The following is a 13,153-nucleotide window of genomic DNA, read 5'->3' as shown; positions in this document are numbered from 1 at the left end:
TGCCCGCGCACCGCGCCTCCCGACTGGGAATAATTCCCCGAAAGGTTGTGTTACTTTGCTTGATGCGGCTTCCGTCTATTTCCATTTTATGGAGTGTGTCCTCATAAATGAGATTTAGTCCGCTACCGCCGTCCATGAGGACCTTGGTGAGTCGAAACCCATCCACGATGGGACTGAGGACTAACGCGGCTGGCGCTCGTACTGTTCTGTACTTTGGTTCGTCACCGGCGTTGAATGTTATAGCCGTGTCGTTCCATGGGTTTATTACAACAATTTGGCAGACTTCGTCGAGCTCGCGAAGTGCCCTTTTGCGCTTGTTGTTTGAAGCGAATGTCTCAAAGACCGTCAATACTCTTGGGTCGTCGTCTTCTGGGGGATGCTGTTCCGGGGCGTCCTTGATAAGGATGTCCTCGCCGCTCTTGGCTACCTGTCGTAGTATCCAACATGCTCTAAGGCTGTGGGTTGCCACGGTATCTGTTGTTGTATGTATTTTGCATGGGCCATCGAGCCACCCCTCCAGAACGGTGCCGTGCCGTATAGCGCCTTTGTGTTTCTTGACTGTTGGACTGGGCGTGCCACGAGGGTGCGCCCTTTTCGCCTGTGGGGGGAGTTGGTTTGGGACTGACGGTTCCCAGCGAGCTGCCCGAGTTTCCCAGGTGCTCTCCATCGCGCTGTACTTTTGTACGATGGTTGCTAAGTCAGTGAATTTCAGTATGCGGCGGCGATTGATGGCGTTGAGGATTCCTTCGTCCGCGCAATTTTTGCAGAACCCTGATATTGCGTCCTCGTCACGACAATCTTTTACCTTGTCCTTGACAAGGAGGAATCTGGCCCAGAAGTGGTGGACCTTTTCCCGAGACTGCTGTTTTATGCTCATGAGAGCGTCTATGTCCGGGTGGGTGGGTGGAATTAAATCCGAACCCCGACCTGACCGATTATCCGGAGTCTGATGACCTTCCGGGCTTGACAGTCCGGGTTCCGGAATATCTTCTGATTGTTCGGGACCGCCGTCCGATGCTATGTTCGGAGGGCTGGTCGCATCCTTTCGCGGGTGAGTATCCGGCTCTTCATGAACGGCGATCCGAACATAGTCCGTCTTCGATATAGAGGAAGACTCGCCGTCCTGCTCCAAGACTACCGCAATCTGGTGGGTGACCGGTGGAGTTTCGGTTTCTCCCTGATCGGTTTTAGGCCCGATCCGATCGTAATCTGTGGCGATTCCCAAAGCGGCGATGCGATCTAGGAGCTCGTTTAAGGACGAAAACTCAGCCGGATCCATCTGTTTGGAGTGCTCGGAATTGATGCGAAGGGGGTTTTCGATGGCCCGAGAGGTCATCGTCGGCTCAACGGCCGAACGGGCGATCATAGTAAAGTCGCCCAGCCGGAGGGTTTGGCCAGGGGCCAAAGCTACCCCGGCGGTGATGTTGTCTTTAAGGACAAGGCGAGCCATCGAGCCTTTCATCAACGAGACAGTGGAACTCTCAATGAAAGCACCAATGTCGGTGTCAAAACCGGCGGATCTCGGGTAGGGGGTCCCGAACTGTGCGTCTAGGATTGATGGTAATAGGAGACGGGGGACACGATGTTTACCCAGGTTCAGGCCCTCTCTATGGAGATAATACCATACTTCCTGCTTGATTGATCTTGATGAATATAAGTGTTACAAGAGTTGATCTACCACGAGATCGTAATGGCTAAACCCTAGAAGTCTAACCTATATGACTATGGTAATGTGTGTCCTTTCCGGACTAACCCCTCCGGTTTATATAGACACCGGGGGGATCTAGGGTTTACATAGAGTCGGTTACACATGAAGGAATCTTCATGATCGGTCGCCAAGCTTGCCTTCCACGCCAAGCAGAGTCCAATCCGGACACGGGTACAGTCTTCGGCCTTCATGTCCTCACAGCCCATCAGTCCGGCCCACGGATAACAGGCCGGACGCCCGAGGACCCCTTAGTCCAGGACTCCCTCAATCACCTCTTCTTCACCTGTCCGGCGGCCCGCAAAGTATGGCGTGCTACCGGTATTCAACCTCATTTCTCTCCGATCGCTGAGTTCTTCACCTCTGCCTTGCCACCTGCTCTGCCGTACTCAGTCCGCCCCTCCTTGCTACTTCTCATTCTCTGGAAAATCTAGGATGCTAGGAACAAAAAAGTTTTCCAGAGTCTCGAGATCGATGCTAGAGGTACGATCAGAGCGATTCTAGAAGACCTTATACTTTGGTCTCACCGTTTCAAGACGGCATTACTTAAAGGAACACGCCGGGCTGTGGCGTGATTTCCTCTCCTCTCGCATTGCGTGAGTTGTGTAACCTTTCTCTCCTTTTTGAAATATATTCAGGTGGGGAGCCTTTGCCCCCCGGTGACCATTTCAAAAAAGAAAAAACTTTAGGATTGGTAGTTACGATTAGAGGTGTAAGCCGTGTGCTGTTATATCGTTATGACAACCCAAGATCCTCTTTATATTTTTCTGATGCTTAGAAGCAAGACCGAAAACAGGTTGCTGGTTCGGTGCCTCGGATCAGGGCACTTACGTGGGAGTTGTTAACTCCCTTTTTCTCTCTCAGTTTGTTATAACAGGAGATTACTCCCAACTCATGATGTTGTTTTTAGCTTCGTCTTAATAAAAATTTTGTGTACTTTGTTCCAGTTTATACAAAAATTTATTAACATCTATCTATGATTTCATCATCATTGAATGCATTTTCATATCACATATGTTTGCGATAGCAAACATATTGTTTCCTGTAACTTTGGTCAAACTTTATAAAGTTTAACTTAGGACAAACCTAATATATAGAGTAAATAAAAACACAGAGGGGATAATCCTAATGACGAACCTTATGTGTTTCAGGCTCTATAATTAACAGAGAAAACATGGTTCGTGCATGTGATAGAAGACTCTGATGGGTCGTACTACGCCTCTTGAGACGCGGATGAGGATACGATGTCTTCGAATGGCCTACCTGTGGAGACGACACTTTCCTCATACAACTCGGGTGGCGTGCTCTTGTGGGGGAGAAAGCCAAGGCTCTCGGCATTGCCGGTCGCAGGGTTATACGCATAAAGTTTGTAAGCGCTCTTGAATCTTTCCTCTTTTGACAACTTGCAGTACACCCTGAACAGGATGCGGCGATCATCGTCGATGAAGGCGAGTGGGCTGGGGCTGCTCCGGCATATCGAGAACTGCATGACCTCCAGCGGCCACGCCGCATTCAGGTCTATGCGGCAGTGTAGATCCCACACACCGGCCTCGTGGTCGCGCAACAACCATATGTCATGTTGTTGTACAGGTTCGGTAGCTGTGCCGAAGAGGCACAGGTGTCCCCCGAGCTCCGCCAGCCCGTAAAGCTGGTCTATACCATGACAGGATGGTGGCGGCGGCAAGACCTCGAAAGCCTCATCTGAGAGCGAGAAGGAGATTATCTTCGGGTTCTGGCGCCCGAACCCCCTCCAGTATAGGTGGCCTTGCGCGAAGACAGACGTACTGTCCAATCTCACCATGCCCAGTGCGGAGCTGCTCGCCGGTGGTCGCCAGGCGCCCTTGGAGTTGATCTCATAGACCTCACAAACAGTGCGGAAGCGGAACTCGGTGCCGTCCAAGTCCCTGTGGTAGGAGTAGGAGATAAGCACCATCTTGTGCTTCTTGCTACGCGCGTCGTAGCCGATCCCCAGGCTCTTATCATTCAACCCGTGCCGCGGAAGCGCAGTCATCTCGCCAGTGGACGGGTTGCAGACGTAGTGGATCCCGTTCGCGGTGTTCTCCATGATGACGAGCCCGTGACACCGCGAGCTGCATCTGGTGCGCATGCCATCCGGGAAGACGGCTACGGGTGATGCGGCGAGGGAGCGGTCAGCAAGTGACCATGATCGTACCTCCATGTTGCCTGCCTTCGCGTCGTGGAGGAAGAAAAGCTTGAGACCGCCGCGGCCGCTGGCGAGCCGGCGATGGCGGTCGACGAAGGCGTCATGGGAGAGCGCCGCGGCCCAGGTGCGCGAGAGGCAGCGGCACCGGCCCACTGTTTTGGGTGGCAGCCTCACAAAGATTTCCTCCATGATCTCATCGGGAAGTATGGCGCACACGCGATGACATAGAGTTTGTTGTGCCTTGCATGGTGGTGCGGCCATGGCGGCTTGATGGAGCTGCAGATGGCACGGCGCCGCCAGAACGAGATGTCGTGATCTTTTTTCTTGGAAAAAACGGAGGTTGAGAGATGTGATCTAGCCAGGAAAGATACGAGATACACGTACGTGGCTTGGGACTTATGGTATGGGCGTTTGGAGACGGACGAGGATCACGCGGAGTTAATTTCAAGCCGGACTAGGATCGTCGCAGGTTTGCAGGCCAAGTACACGCTGAGGGATGATATGTATCGCCAGTGGTTCTGCTTTTTTGAGGTTTTTTTAGGGTTATGTATCGCCAGTGGTGACCCCGATCGTAGGAATCGCTCCCAGGTGTGATGTGGGCCGGCCCAGATCGCTTTCCGTCTCGCTTGACGCTACTTGTACGATTTCTGATTGCCTCAAAAAAAAAACTTGTACGATTTCTATTTTTTATGATGTCTTTCCTTTTTCCAGTGCACCAATAAACAAAGTCAATTTTTTTTAAAATGTTGTGAATCCAAAACTGTTCTTGGATTCTAAAAATTTCATGAATTTGAAGAAAGTTCACAAATTCAAAATTGTTGGATTTGAAAAATGACCGTCAATCCAAAAACAATGTTTAGGAATTCAAAAAAGTGGTCCTGATTTCAAAACATGGTGAATTGTTTTTTATAATACACACTGTTCAATTATTTAATATATGATGAATATTTTATTTATACACAATGAACTTTCTTTAATACATGGTGGAAAAATTCTAATTATACACTGAATATTTTGTAAATACGGCGAACATTTTTACAAGATACACACTGAAAAATTATTTGATTTACAATGAACTTTTTAAGTATATGTTGAACAATTTTGAACTACACACTGAACAAAATGTACACCAATTCGAAAAGGTGTTCTCGAATCCTTTTTTTGCAAATTCAAAAAATGTTCGCAAATCCAATAATTGTTCACGAATTGAAAAAAGTGGTTGTGAGTTCAAAATATGTTCGTGAATGAAAAAAAAAATGTTCTTGAATTCAAAAAAATGTTCGTGAACCAATAATTGTTCACGAATCAATACAAATCCGTGAATTCAAAAATATTCATGGACCCAGCTCCGCCCGATTGGGGAATCTGCGGTATTGAGAGTTTTTTCTCATAGACAACCAGGTAACTAATTTGTTGAAATATTCGCTAATCTCTTATCCCAGCCTGTCTGCCCCTTTTAATCACCAGGCCGAAATCGCCGTGAATTCATTTTTCTTCTAGCTGATTCGAGGGTTTTCTTTCATTCACAGAGTGTACAGTGCAAGGACACATCAGGCCTTTGCGGCCTCGGTCAGACAGCCGAGGAGTTCCATCTCACCGTACCAGATGACTTCAGGAGGCGGGCGATATGTTCAATCTCACCCTACCTCGGTTGGCCTTGCCTACTTTTCTGAACATATACTATATATTACTGTATTTGGATAAAAGATGCCACATGCAGTATATACATCAAAGGGGGTTTTCCTTCTTTTTATATTAGGCAATTAGTGATGTATTCTTTTGATTACTCTCATATTTGCATGACATCATGGTTACACTATCAGTTTAATTATATTTTTTTGTCCTTTGATTTCAACTGCTGTACTGTTCTTTCAATTAGTTGCATGTTACCATATTCTTTAACAATCTTATCATTTTTTGCAGTACATCCCTTGCTTTGCAACAGCATCTGTAGTACACAATCTTGCCCTTTACATAACTGAAGCCTGCAGGGACGTCATATTGAACACAAACCATGGGTTTACAATCGTTGCTTCTGTAAGACCTGATTAACATGGTCACTCCTATTTTGGCACGGGCCTTTGGACAGAAATTTCTAAGTTTTATGTAGTGCAAGCTGGTACTAAAAGGGGGTGTGCTACGCGTCGGCCGGCGGATCTTCCGGGTCCTGAGCCGTCAGATCTGCGGCGAGTAGCAGTCAAGCGGCATCCTTCATCATTGCAACGAAGCTAATGTTGCAGAAAAGTTTGCAACAAAGGTCGTGTTGCAGAAAATCTTTGTAACAGAGACCGTGTTGTGGATTTTTTGCAACATAGGTCATGTTGCAAAAATCCCCTTCTCCTCACGCATTGCAACAACCATTATGTTTCAGAAACATAACCTTTGTTGAAATCCATGTAATTCCAACTAAGTGAGAATCAGAAGGAGAGAGGACGCATTTCAACAATGATTGTGTTTCATAGAGTGTACAGTGCAAGGACACATCAGGCCTTTGCGGCCTCGGCCAGACAGTCGAGGAGTTCCATCTCACCGTACGAGATGACTTCAGGAGGCGCACAATATGTTCAATCTCACCCTACCTCCGTTCGCATGGCATACTTTTCTGAACATATACTATATATTACTACATTTGGATAAAAGGTGTCACATGCAACATATACTGATGGAAATATGCCCTAGACGCAATAATAAAATGGTTATTATTATATTTCCTTAATCATGATAAAGTTTTATTATTCATGCTAGAATTGTATTGACTGGAAACTTCAATACATGTGTGGATACATAAACAAATACTGTGTCCCTAGTGAGCCTCTACTAGACTAGCTCGTTGATTAAAAGATGGTTAAGGTTTCCTAACCATAGACATGAGTTGTCATTCGATAACGGGATCACATCATTAGGAGAATGATGTGATGGACAAGACCCATCTGTTAGCTTAGCATACGATCGTTCATTTTATTGCTATTGCTTTCTTAATGTCAAATACATATTCCTTCCACTATAAGATCATGCAACTCCCGGATACCGGAAGAATACCTTGTGTGCTATCAAATACAACGTAACTGGGTGATCATAAAGATGTTCTACAGGTATCTCCGAAGGTGTCTGTTGAGTTGGCATAGATCGAGATTAGGATTTGTCACTCCATGTATCGGAGAGGTATCTCTAGGCCCTCTCAGTAATACACATCACAAGAAGCTTGCAAGCAAAATGACTAAGGAGTTAGTTATGAGATGATGTATTATGGAATGAGTGAAGGGACTTGCCGTTAACGATATTGAACTAGGTATGGAGATACCGACGATTGAATCTCGGGCAAGTAACATACCGATGGACAAAGGGAATTACGTATGTTGTCATAACGGTTCGACCGATAAAGATCTTCGTAGAATATGTAGGAGCCAATATGGGCATCCAGGTTCCGCTATTGGTTATTGACCGGAGAGGTGTCTCGGTCATGTCTACATAGTTCTCGAACCCGTAGGGTCCGCACGCTTAACGTTCGTTCGATATAGTGTTATATGAGTTATATGATTTGGTGACCGAATGTTGTTCGGAGTCCCGGATGAGATCACGGACATGACGAGGAGTCTCGAAATGGTCGAGAGGTAAATATTGATATATAGGACGATGGTATATGGCTACCGGAAGTGTCTCAGAGTGTATCGGGTAGTCATCGGAGTACCGGAGGGGGTACTGGACACCCCCGGGAGGATAGTGGGCCTATTGGGCCATTAGAGGGGAGCACATGAGCCCACAAGAGGCTGGCACACCCCCAATGGCAGCCGCCCAAGTGGGGGAAAGGAAAGGTGGGGGGGATTCGGCCTCCCCCTTCCTTCCCTCTTCCCCCTTTCCTTTCCCCCTCCTATAAATATGGTAAGGGGGGGCACTTGGGAAGGGACCCCAAGTAGGATTCGGCCTACTTGGGGTGCCCTCCTGGCTGCTCCCTCCTCCCCCACCTATATATATGTGGGAGGGGGTGCCTAGCACAACCACGACAATCTCTGAGCCGTGTGCGGCGCCCCCCTCCACCATTTACACCCTCGGTCATATTTTCGGAGTGCTTAGGCGAAGCCCTGCGGAGATAGCATCACCATCACCACGCTGTCGTGCTGCCGGAACTCATCCACTACCTCGCCGTCTTGCTAGATCAAGAAGGCGTGGACGTACCGAGCTGAACGTGTGCTGAACGCGGAGGTGCCGTACGTTCGGTACTCGATCGGTTGGATCGCGAAGAAGTTCGACTACATCAACCGCGTTACTAAACACTTCTGCTTACGGTCTACGAGGGTATGTAGACACACTCCCCCCTCGTTGCTATGCATCTCCATGGTTAGATCTTGCGTGTGCGTAGAATTTTTTTTGTTTTCCATGCAATGTTTCCCAATAGTGGCATCCGAGCCAGGTCTATGCGTAGATGATATGCACGAGTAAAACACAAAGAAGTTGTGGGCGGTGATGTTCATACTGCTTGCCACCAACGTCTTATTTTGATTCGGCGGCATTGTGGGATGAAGCAGCCCGGACCAACCTTACATGTCCACACACATGAGACCGGTTCCACCGACTGACATGCAACTTGTTTTGCATAAAGGTGGCTGGCGGGTGTCTGTTTCTCCTACTTTAGTTGAATCAAATTTGACTACGGCCGGTCCTTGAAGAAGGTTAAAACAGCAAACTTGATAATCACCGTTGTGGTTTTGCGTAGGTAAGAACGGTTCTTGCTAGTTGCCCGTAGCAGCCACATAAAACTTACAACAACAAAGTAGAGGACGTCTAATGTGACACCCTGGTTTTTGCCCTTTTTCTTTTTCTGGGTTTTATTGCATTTTTGAATTGAATTTGAGTTTTGAATCAACTCATTTGGACTTAATCACTTGGGTATTTCTTTGATTTTCACCCTAGTCACTCATCTCACCCTCTAACTCATTTCTTGCCCTTTGTCATACCTCAATATTATCTTGGGAATATTTTTCTTAAACTAAAAATATTCATTTTCCCTTATTAAGCCCTTCATTCACTTCTACTCCAAAGCAACCCTCATTTTTGTTGCCCACAAAAATCTGAGAAAATTCCTGAATATTCTTTGAACCTTGGCACAACTTCCTGTGCAAAAATATTTCATGGTTATTTGGAATATTTTTGCTACAGAAAATCTTTTCCATTCTGGTCAGAAAATGCATGTTGTGAAGGAAGTGCATTTTCCTTGATCCTCTGGAGCTAAATTTTTTAGGGAATCATTACCTTCCTAAGAGAAGCTTAACCTCCAAAGATCAGCTCCTAACTCTCTCTAGAATCCTCTCTACTTAGCTCACAAGTTTCTGTCCAGAAACTTGCTGAGGCTCTCTTGTTCAATCTGGTCAGCCTGGCAGTGTGCCATCACCTCTGCTAGGCCGAACACTGCAGGGACAAGCTCCAAGACATGATTTCACCACTCGGGCGCGACGTGTAGTGCCAGTGCACGCGGTGATCGCATGTGGACACAGTGCCAGGTGGGTGTTCGACGCGCTCTGGGTGGCGCCAAGGCCTCTGTTTCGCCCGTGCGCGCGCCCGAGGCCAAACTAGCTCGCCGCCTAGCGCCTACTGCTTCGTCTCATCACCCTTGCCCCCCTGCTGGTCGCCGACGCTAGAGATCGCTGCAGCGATCATGAGCACGTTGTGCCCGAGTGTACAGTGAGCCCGTGCTCCCTGTCGTCGCCTTCCCGCACGCCTTGTGTTCGGCTGCGAGCTCCCATAGTGGCCGCGTGACCCCTGGCCACTTCTCCCCCTCTCTCTGACCCCTCTCGTCACCGTGCACCGCTTCCAGAGAGCTCGCCGGCGCTCTCGATCCCCTCCATATCCACGGCTATAAATAGGACCCCCCGTGCTCGTTCCACCTCACCATCCTCCTCCTCTGGCACTCATACATCCTCTAGATAGCAGCGGCCAGGCCAGGCGGGCCTCTGGCCGCCGTTCTGCTCTGAAACTCGCCGCCGACCCCGCCTCGGCGTTCTACTTTCTCCGGCGCCCCTCGTCTTCCTCCGACCTCTCCTGTGTGCTCGTGGTGCTCCACTAGTCGTGTTGGTGCTGCTGGATCTGCTGGACCGGCCCTGCCTCACCGGATTCAGCAACTCCGACGAGCCATCCTCCGCCGACGCCTCTGGAGACGACCACTGCGACGCCCTCCGTCCACCTCTCGCCGAGCTATGGGTACGTGCAGGTCCGCCGTAGTCTTGTGCATCCATCCATCCTCTCGCTGGCGGTAGCCGAGCCCTCATCGCCGGAGAACCACCGGCGACGAGCCGCCCTCCCTCTGTTTCCCTCTCTCTCTAGACCTGACCGTGGGGCCCGCTGGTCATCCACCCAGCCGCCTCCCGAAGCGGTATGAGTGGAGGCGCCCCGCTGGTCTATGCCTTCGACGTCACCCCCTCTCTGATTTCTCTAAAATCAATTTAAATTAAAAAATTGACTAAACTTTGACCTGCTCTAACTTCTATTCTATAAGTCCAAATGATATGATTCTTTTTGCACTAGTTTTGTATTGATCTCCTCTATCAGCCTGCAAAAGATGGGATTTTTGCTTGCTGTAAATCTTTTCTGTTGCATTTAAATGTGTTATGTGACATTTTCTTTTGCCGTTTTTAAATGTTTTCAGAAGGAACTTGTTGCCTTGAGGAGAACTAGGAGGAGTGTGACCCTCCTCTGCACTAAGGCAAGCCATGAGAAATATTTGCAAGAAGGTCATTTCAATAACTATGATTTTCACTTGAATATGATTATTTTAAATGCATATAGAAAATTCCTATAAAGTCATTTGATGCTAGTTTCATGTTCTTGCTATGCTTGTTCTGTTATCAGTAGCATTTTAGTTGGATAACTAAGCTTATGCTTGAGCTAGTTCATATCGGTATTATGTTGAAATGGTGCATATATAGTTCATTGCATTTTCATGGCATACTATGACTCGGTGAAATTTATTTTCAAGTTGAAACCTAATAATAAACCAACTTGAACATGTTGTTGATTGAGTCATGGTGCCACCGAATCGAGCTTCCCGAGTGCAACCACATTTGCCTTTATGGGGAGCCCCTTTCTCGATCTATTGTTATGCCTCTCGCCGGTGCCTCCTGAAGGAAATATGCCCTAGAGGCAATAATAAAGTTGTTATTTTATATTTCCTTATTCATGATAAATGTTTATTATTCATGCTTGAATTGTATGGATCAGAAACCCAAATACATGTGTGAATACATAGACAAACATTGTGTCCCTAGTGAGCCTATACTAGACTAGCTCATCGATCAAAGATGGTTAAGGTTTCCTAATCATGGACATGAGTTCTCATTTGATAACGGGATCAAATCATTAGGAGAATGATGTGATGTATAAGACCCATCCGTTTGCTTAGCATATTGATCGTTCAGTTTTATTGCTACAGCTTTCATGTATGTCAAATACATATTCCTTTGACTATGAGATCATGCAACTCCCGAATACCGGAAGAATACCTTGTGTGCTATCAACCGTCACAACGTAACTGGGTGATTATAAAGTTTCTCTACAGGTATCTCTGAAGGTGTTTTGTTGGGTTGGCGTGAATCGAGATTAGAATTTGTCACTCCGAGTATCGGAGAGGTATCTCCGGGCCCTCTCGGTAATGCACATCATAATAAGCCTTGCAAGCAAAGGACTAATGAGTTAGTTACAGGATGATGTATTACGGAACAAGTAAAGAGACTTGCCGGTAACGAGATTGAACTAGGTATAGAGATACCGACGATCAAATCTCGGGCAAGTAACATACCGACGGACAAAGGGAATTGTGTATGTTGTCATAACGGTTCGACCGATAAAGATCTTCGTAGAATATGTAGGAGCCAATATGAGCTTCCAGGTTCCACTATTGGTTATTGACCGGAGAGGTGTCTTGGTCATGTCTACATAGTTCTCGAACCCGTAGGGTCCGCACGCTTAACGTTCAATGACGATATTGTATTATATGAGTTATGTGATTTGGTGACCGAATGTTGTTCGGAGTTCCGGATGAGATCACGGACATGATGAGGAGTCTCGAAATGGTCGAGAGGTAAAAATTGATATAGAAGATGATAGTATTCGGACACCGGAAGTGTTCCGGAGTGTATCGGGTAATTATCGGAGTACCGGGGGGGGTTACCGGAACCCCCGGGGAAAAGATATGGGACATATGGGCCATGAGAGGGGAGCACACTAGCCCACAAGGGGTGGCGCGCCCCCCTATGGAAGGAGACCGAGTGGGAGAAGGGACAGAGGGGATTCACCCTCCCTTTCCTTCTCTCCTTCCCCTTCCCTTTTCCCCCTCCGACAATTATGGAAGGGGGGAGGCCAAATTGGGGAAGACCCCAAGTAGGATTCGGCCTACTTCGGGCGCCCCTTGGCTGCCTCCCCTCCCCTTCCACCTATATATATGTGGGGAGGGGGCGCCTAGAACACACAACATCAACTGTTAGCCGTGTGCGGCGCCCCCCTCCACAGTTTACACCCCCGATCATATTTTCGTGGTGCTTAGGCGAAGCCCTGCGAGAATCGCTACACCATCACCGTCACCACGCCGTAGTGCTGACGGAACTCATCTACAACCTCGACACCTTTCTGGATCAAGAAGGCGAGGGACGTCACCGAGCTGAACGAGTGCAGAACTCAGAGGTGTCGTATGTTCGGTACTCAATCGGTGGAGCACGAAGAAAGTTCGACTACATCAACCACGTTGTGAAACGCTTCCGCTTACGGTCTATGAGGGTACGTCTCCCAACACCTCCAACTAGGGAAGGGTATGTGCTTGCGCTACCCTGGCCCGGTAGGCAGGCATACCCTTGTGTGCCCATAGTTGTTTTGGTACCATGTCCCCATTTGGGACCGATTGTTTTGCCACAACGATGGCCGTTGGATGTCCGTAGTGGCATCGGGGCCACCCATGACTTAGCCCAAAGGGGATTTGGTCGGAGTGGCCGGGAGAGTGTCTTGGCAATAGATTGGTTCTGTCGGAATGCCGTTGGTCCACCCAAATGGGAGACCGAAGCCATGGGTTTCATGGTGTGGGTACATTGTGCTAACCTCTGCAGAGTTTAAGCTATCGATAGCCGCGTCCTCGGTCATGGACACAAGTTCGTAGTAGGTCACACCATGGATCAACAGAAATATTAAACTTGCACACTAAATGTGTTGGGAAAGTAGCATGCAATTTCAAAAAAATTCCTACGCTCACGCAAGATCTATCTAGGAGATGCATATCAATGAGAGGGGGAGAGTGTGTCCACGTACCC

The sequence above is a fragment of the Triticum aestivum genome, chromosome 6D, assembly GCF_018294505.1.
Source record: "Triticum aestivum cultivar Chinese Spring chromosome 6D, IWGSC CS RefSeq v2.1, whole genome shotgun sequence".
Classification (NCBI taxonomy): domain Eukaryota; kingdom Viridiplantae; phylum Streptophyta; class Magnoliopsida; order Poales; family Poaceae; genus Triticum; species Triticum aestivum.
The sequence above is the reverse complement of the archived record's forward strand: the minus strand, read 5'-3'. Positions refer to the sequence as shown.